Source organism: Myotis lucifugus, unplaced genomic scaffold (genome assembly GCF_000147115.1).
Source record: "Myotis lucifugus unplaced genomic scaffold, Myoluc2.0 scaffold_171, whole genome shotgun sequence".
Classification (NCBI taxonomy): Eukaryota; Metazoa; Chordata; class Mammalia; order Chiroptera; family Vespertilionidae; genus Myotis; species Myotis lucifugus.
Window position 1 is genome coordinate 873,445 of NW_005871219.1, and position 19,914 is coordinate 893,358.

Genomic DNA, 19,914 nt, shown 5'->3' on the forward strand with positions numbered 1-19,914 from the left:
ATTGCTTAAAGCATTACAAAGGGTATTACATACGTGTCCTTTTTTTCCCCCGCCCTTGACAATACCCCGGCTTCCCCTACCCCCCAGTGTCTTATGTCCATTGGTTATGCTCATATGCATGCATACAAGTCCTTCAGTTGATCTCTTACCCCCCTCCCTCCTGCCCCCCAACCCTCCGCAGCCTTCCCGCTGCAGTTTGACAATCTGTGTGAGGCAGCTCTGCCTCTGTATCTATTATTGTTCAAAAGTTTATAATGAACTTCTAAGAATTGTGTGACAGAGTCTTTCATGAAGTTCTTCCCATTTCACTGATATTAAGTCCAAAGTAGTAATTCTCCTTAGTGCTTTTTAAACCTTCAGAGAAATGATGTTATTAGTAAGACAATAATTTATTAGATGCTCAACTTTTGTGATTATTTGTATCACAATATAAGTCTGGATAATAAAGTGCAATGACCAGCTGAGTCATCAGAGGTCTAGGTAGTGAACTGAGAACAACATTCACTTCCTTTTCTGGGAGGTCAGGCCAAAACTAAAATGTCAGGAAGGTCCCCAAACAGGTAGGACAGTCCTGTATCAGCGTCACAACTAGCACATTTAAGCATGAGACAAAGCTTTGGTACAACCCGGAGCTTTAATACTCTTTCATATGTGAGGATATGGGTGGACCAGAGTCCTAGGTACAATTATCTGGCTGGAATTGACAACTTGAAAGCTGATCACATCAGGGCTATTTAACTAGGTTTACTTCTGTGCTTATGGTGGCCCTTTAGCTAAGTTTTATTGTTTATATGTTCTGGTATTTCTTTATATATATATATATATATATATATATATATATATATATATATACCACACACCACACTATTTTTTTTAATTCCTTTATTTTTTGTTAAAAATAGGATATTTTTAACAAAAAGATATTCTTTCTATTGACTTTTTAGAGAAGAAGGAGGTGTGTATGGGAGAGAAAGAGAGAGAAACATTGATGTGGGAGAGATGTTGGTTGCCTCCTGCACTGTCCTCCATTGGGGCTGGCGATCAAACCTGCAACTGAGGTACATGCCCTTGACTGGGAATCAAACCCTAGACATGTTGGTGCAAGGGCTTATGCTCTAACCATTAAGCACACTGGCCAGGGCTTTTTATATTTTTTAAGATAACTAAACCCACCTTACAGAGTCTACCTCAGGGAATGTTTCTGTTATTCTTTTATATAAACATAGATTATACAATCTTAGCTGGGGGAGATGGGAGAATGGAAGAAAAAACTAAGAAGAATGATGTTCATACCTGTGCAGCTTACAATAGCTAATATTTGGAAACAGCCCAAGTGCCCATCAGCAGTGGATAAAAAAGCTGTTGTACATTTACAAAATGGAATACTACTCAGCTGTAAAAAAGAAGGAACTCTTACCATTTGCAACAGCATGGATGGACCTGGAGGGGATTATGTTAAGTGAACCAAGCCAGTCAGAGAAAGATAAGTATCACATTATCTCACTCATATGTTGAATCTAATGAACAAAATAAACTGATGAACAAAATAGATCCAAAGATACAGAAGCATGAAACAGACTGGAATCTCAGGGAAGGTGGGGGTGGGTGGGTGGGTTGGTGGGAAGAGATTAACCAATGAACTTGTATGCATATATGTATAGCCCATGGACACAGACAATTGTGTGGTGAATGTCTGGGCGGGCAGGTGTGGGGTGGAGCAGTCAATGGGAAAAACAACAAAGGAGACATCTATAATACTTTCAATAATAAAGATAAATTTCAAAAAGCAGGAGAATGAGGAATAGTAAAATTCTTTTCCTTGATGTTCTTTCTTTCTTGCTATGGGCAGATCCACAATACTTAGCTAGATGTAGACTATTTGACTCTTTTTATTCTTTAGAATACACATCTCTCTTTTGGAAGGAGGCTTGATTCACAGATAATATTTGTTGCTTTATCATATGTAAGAGTTGTAAATGGAACATCAAGATTTTTTTTCTTGAAATTAAACTTTTCTTCTTTTTTACTGTTTAATATCTTGAGGAGGCAATATGTGGTGTTTGATTCCCAACTAATCTATAATTCCCATTCCCTCCATCCTCCTCCTCTGAACTCATCTTGAATTTTTATCTTATTATTTTAAAGCTCAGAAAACACACTTCTATCATATAATATTGAATTTCTTTGTGAAATAACTTAGTTCAGAATTATACCTCTGAATCAAAAGAATCTTTAAAAATCTTTATTGTTGAGAGTATTATAGATGTCCCCCTTATTCCTCCATTGCCCCTGTCCACCCAATTCTCATTCCACCCCAGATCTTCACCACTCTATTGTCTGTGTCCATATATGCATATAAGATCTTTGATTAACATCTTCCCCCCACCCCAACCCTGTTCTCCCCCTTCCCTCTGAAATTCATCAGTTTGTTCCATGTTTCCATGCCTCTGATTCTATTTTATTCACCAGCTTATTTTGTTCATTTATTTTGATTTATAGCTTCAGTTGTTGATAGATATGTATTTATTGCCATTCTATTATTCATATTTTTCTTCTTCTTCTTCCTCTTCTTAAAGGATACCCTTCAACATTTCATGTAATACTGGTTTGGTGGTGATGAACTCCTTTAGCTTTTTCTTGTCTGTGAAGCTCTTTATCTGACCTTCAATTCCAAATGATAGCTTTGCTGAGTAGAGTAATCTTGGTTGTATGTCCTTGCTATTCATCACTTTGAATATTTCTTGCCACTCCCTGCTGGCCTGCAAAATTTCTGTTGAGAAATCAGGTGACAATCATATGCCCCTTGTAGGTACCTAACTGCTTTCCTTTTGCTGCTTTTAAGCTTCTCTCTTTGTTTTTAACCCTTGGCATTTTAATTATTCTGTGTCTTGGTGTGGGCCTCTTTGGGTTCCTCATGTTTGGGACTCTGTACTTCCTGGACTTGTACATCTATTTCTTTCACCAGATAGGGGAAGTTTTCTGTCATTTTTTTCAAATAGGTTTTTAATATCTTGCTCTCTCTCTTCTACTTCTGGAACCCTCATAAATGAGAATGTTAGTATGCTTGAAGTTGTCCCAGAGGCTCCTTACCCTATCTTCATATGTTTGGATTTTTTTTTTCTTTTTGCTCTTCTGATTGGATGTTTTTTGCTTCCTCATATTCAAAATCATTGATTTTATTCTCAGAATCCTCTACTGCTGAGTCCCTTTAAATCAGTGGTCACAAACCGGTAGTCCATGGACCACTGGTGGTTTGTGAGATCCAAAAGGTTGGCGACTGTTGCTTTAAATTATTTTTTATTTCAGTAGTGTATGCTTAATTTCTGACTTGTCTTTTTCCATGTCTTTGACTTTTTCACTAAGATCCTTGAAAATCTCACAAAGTCCCTTGAAGCTCTCCTTAAGATCCTTGAGTAACCTTATAACCATGGTTTTGAACTCTGTTTCCAGTAGTTTACTTGCTTTCATTTCTTTCATTTGTGATGTTTCTTTGTCTCCACATTTTGGCTGCTTGCCTGTGTTTGTTTCTGTGTATTAGGAAGAGCTGTTATGTTTCCTGAAATTGGTAGAGTGGCTTTGTATAGTAGGGCCCACTGCTCAGCCTCCCTAGTTACCTGAGCTGGGAAGTCTAGGTGTGCCCCTGTGTGGGCTGTGTGTCTTGTATTTGAGCTTTGATTGCATCACTGGGAGAAGTTGAACTCCAGGCCAATTGACTGTGAGGACCAGCTGCAGCTACAGTGTGAGAGCTACTGTGCAGGAGACACCCGTATGGAGAAGGACTTCAGTAGGACTTTGGTGCTCACTGAGGCTGCCCCTTGAATGTGTCACTTGTGGATGTATATAGTTGTAATCTGGTATGATCTGAAACTGTCCACCAGGTGCACTGGCTCTAGGGCCTCCCAGGAGGTGCAAAGTCAGCCACTGCCTGGGGCCAACCAGCAGGAGCTACAGAGATATGTGAAGATGGCTGCTACTTGTATTGGGCTTGCAAAGTGCCCAGGTGAGGCCAAATTGTGAAGCAAGGCAGGTTGGTGCTATGGCTGGGTCTTGGGACTTTCATTGATAGGTTTGGAGCAAACTGACACCAGCTGCTGCTTGTTTGAGAGATTTTAGCAAAGTCTGAAGCCTGAGCCAGGACAGGCCATTCATACGGAAAAGCTGCAGCAAACAGCTTTGGTGAAGCTGCAAATTGGATGGGGTGGGGTCTCACGGAATCACCAGGTTGGAGTAAGCAATGTGAGCCAGGCTGATGGAGATTTAGAGATGACTGCCAGTCAGCTCTGTGATGAGGAAGTTCCCAGTATGGGAACAATGACCCCTGTGAGCATCCCTGTCTGGGAAAAAGCCGCCTCCAACATCCTGCCTTGATGCCAGACAATACAGTTCCTTCCCATATGTGTCTGTGTTTCCCAAAGCTGCCAGGCACTGGAGCTCAGAGGGATTGAGTCCTAATAAGTTTGTGTGCCCGCCTTGTAAGAGGAACGCCTGGGTCTTCATTAGCCTCTGTGTCACTCCACCACAATCCCAGCTGGTTTTTACAGACTGTAGTTACAGGAACTTCTATTTCCAGCTCTGGAACTCTGGGCCGGGGAGTCTGGTGTGGAGCTGGGACCCCTTACTCCTCATAGGTAGCCTCTGCAGAGACCATCTCCTTCCTGATTAAAATATTGCACACACGGGCGTCAAACCAGCTCAGTATGGGCCTCCACTCCTACTATCCGTCTCAATGTGCTTTTTCTTTACTTCTCTAGTTGCAGGACTTCCATTCAGCCAACTTTCAGGCAGTTCTGAATGATGTTTGTTCTGCATTTTAGTTGTAATTTTGATGTGGTGGTGGGAGGCAGCACATACCAGCCATCTTCTTTTCTGGGTCTTAAAAGTTTTTGCTTCACTGGCATAGGTGTTTGCTATTGTGTTGAATGCAAAAAAGGTCTTTATATGGTGTAGTACGAGTTACTTTACCAAAGTTGTGGTCAGAACCACTTTCAGAAGAGAGAGATTTCAAAGTAAAGCATGAAAAATACAGCAAATCTCTTTTAGAGTTAAGACAACAATAAATGAAATATTTTGAGTCAAGCCTTGGCTGTCTGAGAAAATACATGCAAGCCTGTTGTTTTATTACTTTACTTACAGTATTTGTGTGATAAAAAAACAAACAAACCCAAAAGTGCAAAAAGTCTTACTACAGTCATGTATGGGGACTGCTTAGATATGCATAAGTATTAAGTTTTTCCACAGAGAGTGACATTATCTTTTTTAATTTTTTGGAAAATGTTAATAGAGGATGAGGAAATATAGCTAGAGGTAAAAAAATATTGTTTTATGATAAAGGCGATGCAAATATAAGAAAGATTTAATTGAAAAACTATTATTATGCATATTTTTAGACTTCATTTCCATAAGTAAAGAGCTATACTATTACTTTTCTTTTATAATTACATTTTCCAACAAGAATATTTAGCCATTGTAACCAGCTGTTAATTAATTTATATTTCAATATGGGGTGGTATAAGTTAAGATAAATGTAGTGTCTTTTTGATGAGGCAGTTGAATTCTCCCTTGAAATTGTGACACCACGCTGAATATATTTGTTATTTGAAGAAATTATCTTTTAATGCTAGAAAATAAAAACATTTATTCAAATAAAGAAATCTAGTATGTTTTAACAAGTTTATAAAATGTTATAGGCAATGCTGTTGAGGAAATAGATAAATTATATTTTAAATAAGTGAAAAATTCATTTGTGATACATTTGCTGGTCATAAGGATTATTTGGGGAAAACTGTTAAAATGTTGATTTCCAGGTCTGACCTCTCTAGAGCTACTAATAAAACTTAATAATCTAGGTCAAAGTAAAATATCACATGGTGTTTCTAAAGCATTTTCTTCAGGTAAATAAGGAATTGAAATAGAACCCAAATTTCATTGGTCATCAGAAATAAGATTGTGATTTGGAATATAAAATACATAAACTACTGTTCTAAGAATAAATTTATAACATCTAAAAATTTTAACAAAATTTTCACTTCCAATATTTTTATTGCTCTGATGAATACTTTGAGTTTTCTATTAACTAAAAAAGGTCTGCAAATTCACATATAGAAACCAATTGCAGAAAGGAAAGAATACAATCAGCATCCCTTAAAATAAGACTGAGAGGGAAAGGAGGAAGCAGAGAGAAAGAAATAACTGGAGGTAGTTGTGTTGTGTGGCTGTTTAAAACAACATATGTGTAAATTCTTACTGTGACATTTCAGGTAAAATTTTTTTTGTCTTTTTGTATTTGTTTAGCTCAATTTATGCAGTATCATGGTGGTTGGCTTAAATTGTACACATAATAAAATGAAGATTTGGGAATTACCTGAAGAATTTCAGTCTTTTTCAATCAAACATATTTGCAGTGTAGACAGCCTTCTAAGTTTGTCAGTTGACTGTTTGGAGTTGGGAATAATATTTACGTGGATAAAGAGTGATCTAAATATTGATTAATTTGCAATGAAAAAATATTTGTTCTAATACTAGTATTTAAGACAGAACATGAATTTAGTTTATTTCTTTTAAATGCTTGTCGTTGGTTCAACCTAGTTCAGGGCTGTTTCTTGTTTTGCAAATTCTCCATCTTCTCAGAGAATTTCCTAATCACCTGGTTTCTGAACTGAGTTCCTCCAGTCTCCCTCAGGAAATGGGTCATCACATTTTTTTCTGTGTTGACAAAGGAAAATAATTTATAATTTGAGGTACAGTTTTGTATTTGGGGGTAGGTTAGGCACTTGAGCATGGAATTCTAGTTTTACAATATAGCTGATAAAGAAGGGAGAGACAGAAATGAAGGAAGAAGAGGTAAATAGGACTACCTCACCTTTTGTCCAGCAGTAAACATGCAGTATGGACTGGATTGGAGTGCAGCTGTAGCAAGAGAATGTGGTTTGGTTACAGGCCCCATCTTCAGAATGCAGCTAGCTGGAGTCCACGGTCAGTGTGGGGGGCAAGAGCCAAAATGAGTGATCACCCTTAGAGCACTACTTAACCAGCCAAGACAAAGCAGACCCAAAAGAAGGGAAAACAAGAGTGAGTCTTTTTCTGCTGAATTCAGATATCTATCAAGAGTTCTGTAATGACCCATTATGGACACTTGAATAACAATATTAGCATACTTTATTTGTAAACATTTTATAACTAATAAGGCTCCATGTTCTTGAATTGGGTTTTTGAACTAATTCTGCAATATAATTATGGCAGCTTTTATATTAAATATTCAGTGCAGATGAGGAAATAGTATAAACTATTTACCAAAGTTATGTGACTAGAAATTAGCAAAGCCATGAGTGAGAGAGTCACCTCATTCTCCTTAGTCTAGTACTCTTTCTTTTGTATGTATCACATTGCTTTTCATGACTGGAGCATCCTATCTTCACAACGCCTCTTAGGTGTTAACTGCCTGGAGGACAAAGCCATGTCTTCTATTTTGTAGCTCTTTGTAGCACAGGTGCTCCCAGTGGAGGCCTACCAGGAATATTTGTTAACTGAAATGTGGATATGACATTATGGCAAGAGGAGGGCTTGGCATTAGGCAAATGGAGAGCAACTCCCAGGCTTAGCCATATGCTGGCTGTGTGACTTAGTGCAAATTGTTTGCTCGCTGAAACTACTTTTCACACTTGTAAAATATGGATTAGAATTCTATATAGTATTTTTGTATGAATTAAAAATAATATTCATTAAAATCCCCACATGGTATCTGCCGTACAGAGCCCTCCTTTCAACAGTAACCAGGGGTCTTATGACTGTCCTTTTTCCTAGCTCCTCTCCCCACTTTTTTTCTGCAGGAGTATTTTGTTTGTTAGCCTTGTTTTGTATGTTTTTCATCTTAATAAATAGAGTACTAGGGTTTAGGATGGGGCAACCTGTTTTGCTAAGGGAACATCCTCACACCAGACCTCACGAATTCTGAAGAGCTGGAAGAAAGGGAAATATGCAATTTACCAGAAGCAAATACATTGTGTTCCTCATTTCTTGCCCCTTTTGGTCAGGGAGTTAAGTTATAAACATCTGATCCAGATATATCCTTTAGTGGAAAAATCTGACTTCATGGATGTTCTCAGAAATTAAATATTGTCTCTGCCTGAACCAGCATCTACTTGGAAACCTGAAACTTAAAAATTAATTTTGAATTTTGTTTGTGGTATTTGCAAGTGAAGTTATATTGTTTATTCATGAGGTTTCTGAAGCTATTAGCTGTGGCATAACTAGATGTTGCCCCATTTTATTTTAAGATTGTTTCAGTTTTGCAGCATTTTCTTTTTTATGTTTATCAAAATCCTGGATCTTATTGCTTGGCTTGAAATATGATGTTTTTAGATTAATAAAATCATCATTATAATGAAGCTTTATTTTTTGGAGAAATATGTTTTATAAACTTATATAATAAATTTAAGAGTTCGTACTGAGTATCATTTTTAAAATAATATATTTTTATTGCTTTCAGAGAGGAAGGGAGAGGGAGAGATAGAAACACCAATGACGAGAGAGAATCATTGATACTGGAGATCAACCACTGAGTCTCACAGGCCTGGTATCATTTTGACTCTCCTGCTAGCATTTTTCTTGCATTCCACTAATGGATTTGGATAAAATCATTTCCATGTCATTTAACTCGGTATCTTCGGTAATTTCTTTTGCAGGGTTGCAGCTCTCCTGTTCTGAGAGTCTCTTTCTGGACCTACAACTAAGCTGGGAATTTTACATTTAACTTGGCTATGTTTTAAATTTAGAAAGCCAATTTTCCTAATTCAGAAATGGAGTAGTTTCCTATTTTTATAGTAAAGCTAATTAATTATTCATTTCTGTTGGAATTAGAATTCTCTCCTTGGTGCCTGATGGCCCAGACCATTTTACTCAGTGATGTGAGCTCTTCACAGAGCAGCGCCGTCGCCCTACAGTACACTGCCCTATGCACATGATTGATACCATTGTACATGTGCATGTTGAGAAAATTAGGTTGATAATATTGGACTTTGATGGGTTTCAGGCACTGAGGAAGAGCATTGTTTTTATTTAAATTTTTAAATAATTGACACTATTTCAGATTTCTCCCATTCCCCAACCACTTGCCCGCCTCACCTCCACCTAGCGACCCTCCTCTTCCCCCCTCCCCCGCCCCTTGGCCCTCACCACACTATGGTCTGTGGAGGAAGAGCATTTTGTGAATACTTTCACACTCTGTCTCTTTCCTTCAGTTCTAGGAAAATACTATTGGACAATTTAGTCAAAACACAATTTCCTTTCCCATTTGTCTGGAAATAATTATTTATTGAGGAGATATGTCCCAAGTGGAAGAAGGGTTTGGTAAGTGGTACATATGCTTTAGCTTATTGATATTAGGAGCATATTTCAGTGGTCCCCCAATAGAAAGCACGTGCTCAAAAAGTGGCTACTGTGTGTCCTTAGTAACTATTTTTAAACTAATATTGTGTTATGGGAGGGGCTTCATTTCAAGTGGGAATAATGGATGAATTTAAACAAATACACATGTTTCATAATAGTATTTTTTAAGATTTAGTCTAGCCCTAGAAATCCTATTCCCAAAATATAGAAGCTTGGGATTCTATTCTACTTACTTTAGTAAAATCCTAAAGTAAATATATGGCGAAGTTAGTGTTAAGTAATTAAATGTGAATTTAGCAACTAGAGAAAAACTAAACTACTTAGACAAGTCACATCCCTTGATAAGAATGCCAATGTATTTGACTACTTTAATTTTTTTCCATATGCTTACCACTTTTATTGTTTATTTCACTAAAAGACATTGTATGAACCAAGTTGACTGTTCAACAAAAGTTTAGCATTATAATGTTTGTTTTGAGGACATAGCCTCCTTTTGGTTTGTAGCTTCAGGCTTGGCCTCTTTAGAATTAATTGACCTGATTTTATAAAGCATTACTTAATCCCAGTTTAGACATGAAATTTGATTTCATACCAAGACCAGTGGCTGCCACAGAGTGTGGTGCAGTTCTGAGTGCACACAGACCTGCTGTTCCTCATCTGCAAGCAGAGCCTGCTCTCCTCTAAAAGCAGCCATCGGGGTTTTAGTAATTCTCCTTCTTCTTCTTTTTTCTTTTTTTGTTTTTGTTAATACTTTTTTTTGGCAAGATACTGTGATTTCTTTAGAGTTTCAAAACTATTTTTTTTTTCGGTATGCAACATAGTATTGTTTTTCCAACCATTAGACCTGATTATTCTTAGAAGTTATACCTTAGATTTAAAATTAAGGTGTTTAGGATTGTATAAAAATACAGATTACTAATGTATTTTTAAATGTAAGAATTAGATTGTATGCTTAAGGTAGTCTTTATACACAGAATTTCATTAGTACAGCTAATTTAGGAATATTAAACAATCATAATATTTTTTAGTCTCCTAGTTTTGCATCATAAGTTTATCTATGTTATATGCTAAAATCCTTTTGTCAAATTACAATTTATCAGCCGACTAGTGTTACTCAGAAATTAACTTCTATATGCCTAAATACCTAAATTAGTTTAAAGATGTTTGATTTAATTGCTATGTTGAATTTTCTTAAAACTAGGTTTCATAGAATGATGAACTATATCTAGAAATATTTGTCTGTCTTGCTTTTAAGGGGAAAAATGGGCCTGCACATTTAACACATGAAGCACTCACAAGAATATAATTTAATAAAATAATCAACATAAGAATACCAAAACTTTAGATATTTTACTTGATTTTTTTTTTTTTTTTTTAGGAAATAAGTACTTTGTAGTCCTCATTGTATTGTAAATTGTATTCAGTGGGTTAGATACCAAAGACATGTCAAGTCTTTTGTTGTCCTGCAATTTTGTTTGCTTTAATAAAATCAGGGGGTTAAAGAGTACATTTTGAAAGTTTATCTTTCTAGCAAAATTAGGAGTACCTAAAGAGACTTTAGATTGATTTTGTGAAAGAGAAGTAGATGAGTCACTTAAATTTTGTATCTTTAAGAAATCAAGAACTATGATAGTCACTGTAGAATTAGAAAATGCTATATGCTTTAAATGTTACCTTAAATAATAAATGCAGATTTAAGGCATTCATTCATACTGTAGCTGTTCTCTTAAAAATTATCTATTTTTACTAAAAATGATTAAAGGGAAAAAATTCTCCAAAGTGACATTGTGTTTTTTAAAGGTGTATATAATTTATTTGTCAGAGCAATTATAGTCTTAATTGCATTTGAATGAAAATTTCATATTTAAGATAGAGACCTCTTTTATTTCCATGAGAGATTTAAGAATTTAGATTTTTAGCATTTACTGTGACATATGGTACATTTTCTGTCCTATTTTGTATATCAGCCCATTAAGAAGAGAAAGTGAAGTAAGTAATCTAAAAATAACTCTGCTGTTGGCCTAATTTAACAACAACAAAAAAAGTCTTCTGTGCATAAGTAAAGTTTCACATTTTGTCTTTCTTGGTGGAAAATCTCTGAAGAATTTTGCCACCTACTCACAGAACAACATCTTGTTTGGCATCCTAGCTGTAGCTAGAAAGGCTGTTTTGATGTTTTATAGTTATGTGTGTTAGCCCTAGCCACAGTACAAATCCTGTCAGTCCATAGGGACCCCCCTTAACTGATTATAGTTCAGCTACCCCTCAAGTTACATGTACATACACCTTTTTCCAAAACACATTCATTTTCACAAAACCTTACAATCTTGAATTGAATTTAAATAAAAAGTACATCTTTAATCACAAGAAGTATAGTCATGAATTTAAAAGTCTAATTAAAAATTATTATTTTGCCGATTTAACTCATCTTTATTTATTTATTTTAAAAAAACACAGTTTCTTCTTTTTTTAAAAAAATATATTTTTATTGATGTCAAAGAAGAAGGAAGAGGGAGAGAGAGATGGAAACATCAATGATGAGAGAGAATCATTGATCGGCTGCCTCCTGCATGCCCCACACTGGGGATCAAGCCCACAACCCGGTATGTGCCCTTGGCTGGAGTCGAACCTGGGATCTTTCAGTCCTCAGGCTGATGCTCTATCCACTAAACCAAACCGGCTAGGACAACTCATCTTTAAATTACATTGTTATAGGCATCCTAAAATAGTAACAACTTGTAAAGTTAAAATAACTTTAATGAATTTCTTGTATCTTTACCTTTTCTTTGGTGAATTTTTCTATTTGTTTATGTTATTTACTGTCTTCAGATTAATATTTTTATACTTTTTAGCATTTCTTGTCATGCTCATTGAAGTACTTGGTATAGAAACCAGATGATAATGGTTCTCTTTTTGAGCTTTAAGATTTTAGGCATGTGGACACTTGTGTGATAATACGTTCAGTATTGAGTAGAGGTACAGAGTGCCTCAAGAGCTTGTTAATGGGACATCAACAGTGGAATGATGCATTTGTTCCTGGTGGTAGAACTGATTGGCCCTGATGTTTTTAAAAGGCATTTACACTTAAATTCAAATGAATTTTTATTCCTTCCATGAGAGCTTTAACAATTTAGGAATGAGCATTTGCTGTGGCATATGGTGCATTTTAAATTTTAAAATGCTTTTGAATTCTATGTAAGTATTCATTCACTGATATGTTGGACTAGTCTGAGCTTAGAACTCCCATAAAGAATGTCTTAGCTTTTATAAATATAATTTTGTTAAAGATTATCATGGTTCCAGTGTTAGAAAGATTTGGAAAAGGGAAAAGTAACAGCCCTATTACGGAGCTGGTATGGTAGTTTGTTACCTCTTTCACCTGCCATGAATCATACCTCCTAGTATCCCCAGGCGCCCTCAGTGATTCTGGCTCGTGTATGACTTTGCCGAGTGGTACATAAGCAAATGTAATGCAAGTTGAGAGTTGGTAAGTGCTTACACAGTGGAGCTTTCCTTCTTGGAATGCTGCTGTTACCATGTGAAGAACACTGGTCCATCCTTCTTGAAGATAAATGACCCTATGGAGAGAGCTAGTCTTTTCAAGGACAAGCAGGCCCAAGTGAGCTCTGTCCACCCTGACCTACCAGGTGAATGCGGCGGCACGAGTGAGCCCATGCCAGATCAGTAGAAGATCCACACCGCTAACTCAGAGAATTGTCAGAAATAACGAATTGTTTTAAGCCACTAATTTGGGGGTGGGATGTTTGTAATTCAGTAATCAATAAAGGATACAGGAATTTCTCCAGATATGGTACATAATGCAGTATACAAAATCAAAACAATGGACGATGCATACCAGAACCAAAGACATACTAGAAACTCTTTGTTAAGGTTCCAATTTTCCTCTGAGATTTCTGGTAGTTAATGTGGAATATAGTTAGTTATAGAATATACATTTTGAAAAAGAAGGAGGAATAGCAATCATCAGGAAAGGGAACACAGTTTCTTAGACTAAATTCTAAAAGAGATTTCTCATGTCAGGCCTTTCATGGGAGTAATCTATAATAATAAAAGCGTAATATGCTAATTAGACTGGACATCCTTCTGGACGAAGCTGGGGCTGCAAGGGAAGCCCGGTTCCCAGGTGACGGAGGGAAGCCGGTGCCGGCAGCCAGGGAAAGGAAGGCCTACTCTTGCACGAATTTCATGCATTGGGCCTCCAGTAAGTTATATAGGAGGCTATATCCTTGACCACATTCCAGCAACAGATTTTCTGAAGAATCTCTTATTGTCTATTTCTGTAAAAACCAAAGATATATCATCAAAGCACAACTTCGTGAGTGTGATTATTAAAGGGACTAAGATGTGTAGTACTCTTCTTTATTTCGTTATACAGTTACTGATTTGACTTTAGTCATTTCTATAACTTCAGTTAAATCCTTTGAAATAACTCTGAATTTATATTTTTAATCCCCAATTTCTCCTTTGTGCCTGCTTCCTACAGTGTTCTGTCAATCTCTTCCTTTCTTCTCTGAGTTTCTAGGTTGGAATGCAAAATATTGCTTTCTTTCAAGAAGCTTAAATTGTGTTAGTTCTAGATCCAAAATGCCTCATTTTTATTGATGTTCAGCTCCCGGAATGAATCTAACAATAATGGTTAGTTGACTTGAGAGTCTGTTTGTCTGAAAATATTGTAGTTATATTATTCTGAAATTTTGACATGTATTAGAAAACCAGAGTTTGAAAACAGTAACCAAATGGCTGAAATCATGGAAAAACTGAAATAAAGAAAATGAAATAGAGGTCTTTACTTTAAGCAACAGAAAATTTATGAACTTTGTGTGAAATAGAAAATAACATAGTATACAATTGTGTGTTTTTTCTTTTGAATCATTGAATGCTAAGTGTTCATTTAACTTCCTAAATATTATCACATTATCAACATTTGTTTGGCCTAATGCAGTAAGTCTCCTGGAATATGTATTAATTGTACATATTTTTGGTGTGTGGCTTTTTCTAGTTTATCTTTTCTTCCCTGCTATATCAGAGCCTACCAGAGTGTAGGCACATGGTAGCTACTTAATATATATTTGTTCAATTTATGAATGAGTTCTTCATGGATACTTTTATGCCTTTTTAGTAGATTCTCTAACATAGCAGCCAGAATGATGCTTATAAAATACTTGTTTTCATATTAGCCCTCATTTTTCTATGACCAAAAGTCTATTGGTTGCACATTTTGGAGTTATGAATTTAAAAATACACACAGTGGCTCACATAAATCCTGAATAGTTTGAGAAGTTAACACATAACACCACTGGAGCAAATCCAGATACAATTTGCAGAGTCAGCCTTAAGGCCCTGAGGGAGGGAATTAGTCTGTGGGTTGCTCTGTCTCTTGGGTAACAGTCTTCGGAGAGCCATCAAGGACTGGGCCAAGGAATCTAGTGAGGAATCAGATAAGCAGAAGCAGTTGCAGGGAAGAAAACTGCCATCATTTCTGCCTTATAATGTCTTTCTTTACTTTTATTTCTTTGCTGGACTTGCTTTTTGCAAGCCATAATAAAGACACCATAAAAAATAATAAATGGAATACAGAAGTGACAAAGGGAAAATAAGGTTAATAAGATTAGAATATTATTACAATTAGAAATTGAATTAAAAGCTGAAAATACTTAAGGTATTCAAAGTAATAGCTTACTGATATTTAAAATGATAGCTATAAATGATAACAAAAATGATTGGGATAATTCAGAAAATAAGGTTAAAAGTGAAAAGTTAAAAAATAAAAATGTGATACTTAAAAAATAGAAGCTGATAGATAAGGACCTGTAATCCTATATAATAAAAGACTACTGTGCAAATCAACCAAACAGCAGAACGACCTGTTGCTATGATGTGCACTGACCACCAGGGGTTCTCACAGGGGGAGAGCTGCTCAGCCAGAAGCCGGGCTCATGGCTGGCAAGCACAGCGGCAGTGGCGGGAGCCTCTCCCGCCTCCACGGCACACTAAGAATGTCAGCGGGGAGCGGGTCTAAGCTGTCACCCAGACTGTGAGAGGGCGCAGGCCGGGCTGAGGGACACCCCCTACCCCCAAGTGCACGAATTTCGTGCACTGGGACTCTAGTATAAAAATAAAAATAATAGTAAGGTATATGAGATTAAATTTTTAAATGCATAAATTGTGACTAAGAATTAATGGAGGAGAAGAGTGACTAGAGGTAATGTGAGTTTAGAAATGGATTGTCTTCTCAAGTCAATCACCTAAGTTTTGGGCCTTTGGTCTCTCATTCCTTAAACACACTCATGCCTTTACATTGTACATACTCTAAGTCTCAAATCTCAGTCTAAGATTATCCTTTGGGTAATACCTGTGGAACCTGGGACATCCTCCCTCCCCACACTCCTCTTTTTTGTATATTACATGTACTCAGAGTAGATCTCAGCAGCTAGAGAAAGAACCTGCATTCAAATAGCTCACCTTGTAAGCCTGAAAGGTGAAAATAATTTTATAGTACCAAGGAAAAATTTTTACTTTGGCTTAACGAATTTAGATTCTACTTTGGCACAGTTCATCCTAATTTCCTTATTTATTATCAAAGAATTATATTAATGTATGTTTACAATATACATTATATGCTTTATTTTATTTTAATAGCTACCTCGTGGGACAAGTACTTTTATTAATCCCATTGAAAGAGATCTGAAACATCAATTATTGTAAACTTTTATTTTATTGATAGAGAATTTGAGGTCATGACAAGATTTTAATCAGTGTTTATTAGTCAAGCTGAAATTAAAAACCTGGATCTTTTGATTCCCAGTATAGTTCTATTTCTACCATAGCCTGTTACCATTTATCCACTTACTTTTTCTTGAGTTCACAGTGGTTGAACATTTTGTAACATTTAGGAATAAGAATGGCAAAAAAGTGAACTTTTAATAGAAACTGTGCTCTCATTCTAGATTATGAATGAAATTAATAGAGAATTTATGACAGTCATACTGTCCTTATGCATAATTTCTTATTCAGTGTGAAATTTGTCATCATTAAAGCATGATTTTCAAAATGAAAAAAAATTAATGGTTTTCAAAATGACTGAAGATGGAAAAAGTATGTGAGAAAGCTAAGAATAGACAGGTATAGTAAATGACTGGTTATCTATCAGCCTGGGATTTTTTTTGACAACTTTCTTTATCTAGGCAGAATCAAGCTTTGAAAAGATCTTGACAGGCACAAATGTTAAGAGATTATTTTATTACACCATAAGTACAGTTATAGAGGCTTGCACAGATGCTACCTCAGAATGAGTGAATGGAGAGAGGAGAGGATTCCCAGAGGAGAACCCCAATTTTTTATAAGCAGTTTGACTCCCATGTAAAGGTTGGAGGTGAAGGTTGTACTGGCTTTTTAGAGAAGTGATTCTCAAAGTGGTTGGTCACTTTCTGGTGGGCAAGGAGAGTTCATTTCAGAATTAAATGAATCACCAAATGCAAGTCCAGACTTTCATTCTCCCAACTGATCTATATCATTCTTGCTAAAGCAGATATGTAGGAAACCCATGGAAACATTTCTGTGTGATGATATCTTGTATCACGTAGTTATTTTCCACTGGAAGGTAAGCATATATAAGATGAGATGGGTAGAGTAGGTAGGTGGGTGGATGGAAGAGTCTCAGAGTATTTTGGCCAACTTGGTAACTCCACTGGAAAAGAAAAAGATTGAGAGCCTCTGGCTACATACAAAGTTGATCAGTGTAGATCAAATATAACATTATTAGAAGAACACAATCAGTTTGCTAGGGGATACATGTGGCTAGAGAGAGTTACTGGATTATCTAGGGTTTTGTATATCATGCTCAATAATTTGCATTTATCCTATGGACAGTAGTAAGCCATGGACGCATGTGGAACTAGACTACTAGAGGATAGGATCAAAGTTATAAAAATAAGAGTTTGGCCAGAAGGGAAGCAAAGACATCAGTTTTGAAGCTGCTACAATAATCCTGGTGGGGAAAAAATGAAGTACCAAAACTAAATAAGCAGTGATCAGAATGATAAACAGATCTGAGAGAGATTAAAGAGGTGACAATAACTATAGTTAATAGTAACTAACATTTGTTGTTAACTCCCCATGAGCGAATCACTCTTTTAAGCACCTTACATATAATTAACTTAGTCCTTACAGCAGTCTTATGAGGAAAGTATTGTTTGTATTTCAATTTCACAGATAAAGAAACTGAGTCAAGATAAGGTAGGTTACTTGTTCTAGGCCACAGAGCTGGTGAGGGCAGAGCAAAAATTTAGACTCTAGCAGTTTGGTTTAGATCCCAGGTTCTGTACAGTAAATTTGAGGGATTTTGATGATCAGTTGGATGATAGCTATGACAGAGAAAGAGGAGTGTAGGATACTAGCACATCTCTAGCCACTGTTATAGAAAAATTAGGAAGTTAAGTATATTTGGAGTGTGATGAAGTGGAGAAGTGAAGGGAAAAAAGAGGATAAATTAAATTTTGGTCATTTTGAATTTGAGGAGTTTGTAGGAAATCCAAGTGAAGATACCTAGTGGGCAGTGATATATGAATCTTGACTGTAAAAATCTAATGCAAACTCACAAAAACAGGGTGGTTAGATTAGTATGCAGAGGGCGTTGTGAAATAGATAAACCATATCTATAGTATTGCATTCAGTTTTGACTATCATATTTTAACTGACTCTAAAGTTTATCTGGAAACAATACCATAAGAAGATTGGGATAAGGAACTGGGCTGTTTAATGCATAATGTTTTAAATAATAGTTATATAGAACAGGGAACTTATTTATGTAGCCCAAGTCAGAACAGGACCAAATAGATATGGGTTCTTCAGAAACAGATATGCTGAGAATAAAAACATGTCCAAAACAGCGAAGGATTGCCTCATGAGGTAGTCCCTATAGAGGGCCACCCTACAGGGGTGTTGTAGAGGTAATTCCTGTTCTGCATGGATCATTGAGTCCATCAGCACTTGGAAGCTTTGCAATGAACTATTTTAGGTTGTCTTATAATTTGTTTGTGAGTTACTTTTTGCTATTAAGATATATATGCTGAGATTTTCTTCACAAAAGTTAAAATTGAAGCAATTACTTCTTTTTTTAAAATTTTGTTCTATTGCTTAAAGCAGTGGTTCTCAACCTTCCTAATGCTGTGACCCTTTAATACAGTTCCTCATGTTGTGGTGACCCCCAACCATAAAATTATTTTCGTTGCTACTTCATCACTGTAATTTTGCTACTGTTATGAATCGTAATGTAAATACCTGATACGCAGGATGTATTTTCATTGCTACAAATTGAAAATAATTAAAGCATAGTGATTAATCACAAAAACAATATGTAATTATATATGTGTCTTAGGCAACCCCTGTGAAAGGGTCGTTCGACCCCCAAAGGGGTCGCGCCCCACAGGTTGAGACCCGCTGGCTTGAAGTATTACAAGGAGTAGTACATATGTCTCCTTCCCACCCCCCCCCCCCGGATCTTCTCCCGGCCTCCCCTACCCCCCAGTGTCTTGTGTCCATTGGTTATGGTTATATGCATCTTTATCTTAGCATAAAACACATCAGACATTACCACCTAAAATGATAGCTGCTAGAAGTTTATAGGAATTTTCTTTAAATATTAATTCATCTCTTATGAGTACTTTTATAGCAGAATGCAGTTGTTTAATCACAGAATTTATTTACCATATCAGTGATTCTAAATAAAGATAGTAGGGGTTTTAATTCCACTTAGAACAAAATGTCAAAATAAAGTGTAGTTTCTCATTACTGGTCTTAACAATCTTTATATCTCCCTTTTTCCCCCTCTCCTTTGGGATTTTGTTACCAGTAATGAAATACAACCTTCATGTTATACTGTGTAGGATAGATATTGTAAATTTCTGGTCTTGCTTTTCCATTGATCTGGATTACCATATGGGAATCCTATTCAGCTGATCTTTATTTCCTGAGTCAGAAATTCTGTTTTACCCATCTTTGGGGCTTTCAGCAGCTATTCTCAATGGGCCATCAGGTATTGCACATGAAAGAGAAGGTTCAAAGGCATAGAAAAAAGATTCGGGGCTGAAATGTTTACACTGCATTTTAAAATTTTTTACAAACATTTTTTAAGCTGATGGATCAGCATGAAAGCTTACAGATCTAAGACTTTTTATATGCTATAGAATAGGTTAAGATTTGAATACACATAATTTTTAAGGAGAGGTATGGTGTTCATAAGAAATAAATTTGGTGATTCAGAAATGACTTATTTGTATATGATTTTTCCAGTAATCGTGACTAACAGCATTGTAATTAATTTTGTAAGTTTAATAATTTTTTTCACAGCTTTATTTGCCTGTTATTATTCTGCTTTATTTTGCAACTGATAATTAGTATTAAGCTGAGGTAAAGTACAGTTTACAATAGAAATAAATTAACAAATCACTAGAAATTTTATAATAAATAGATATATATTATGAGCTTATGCTGCTGTCTCTTTGATCAACT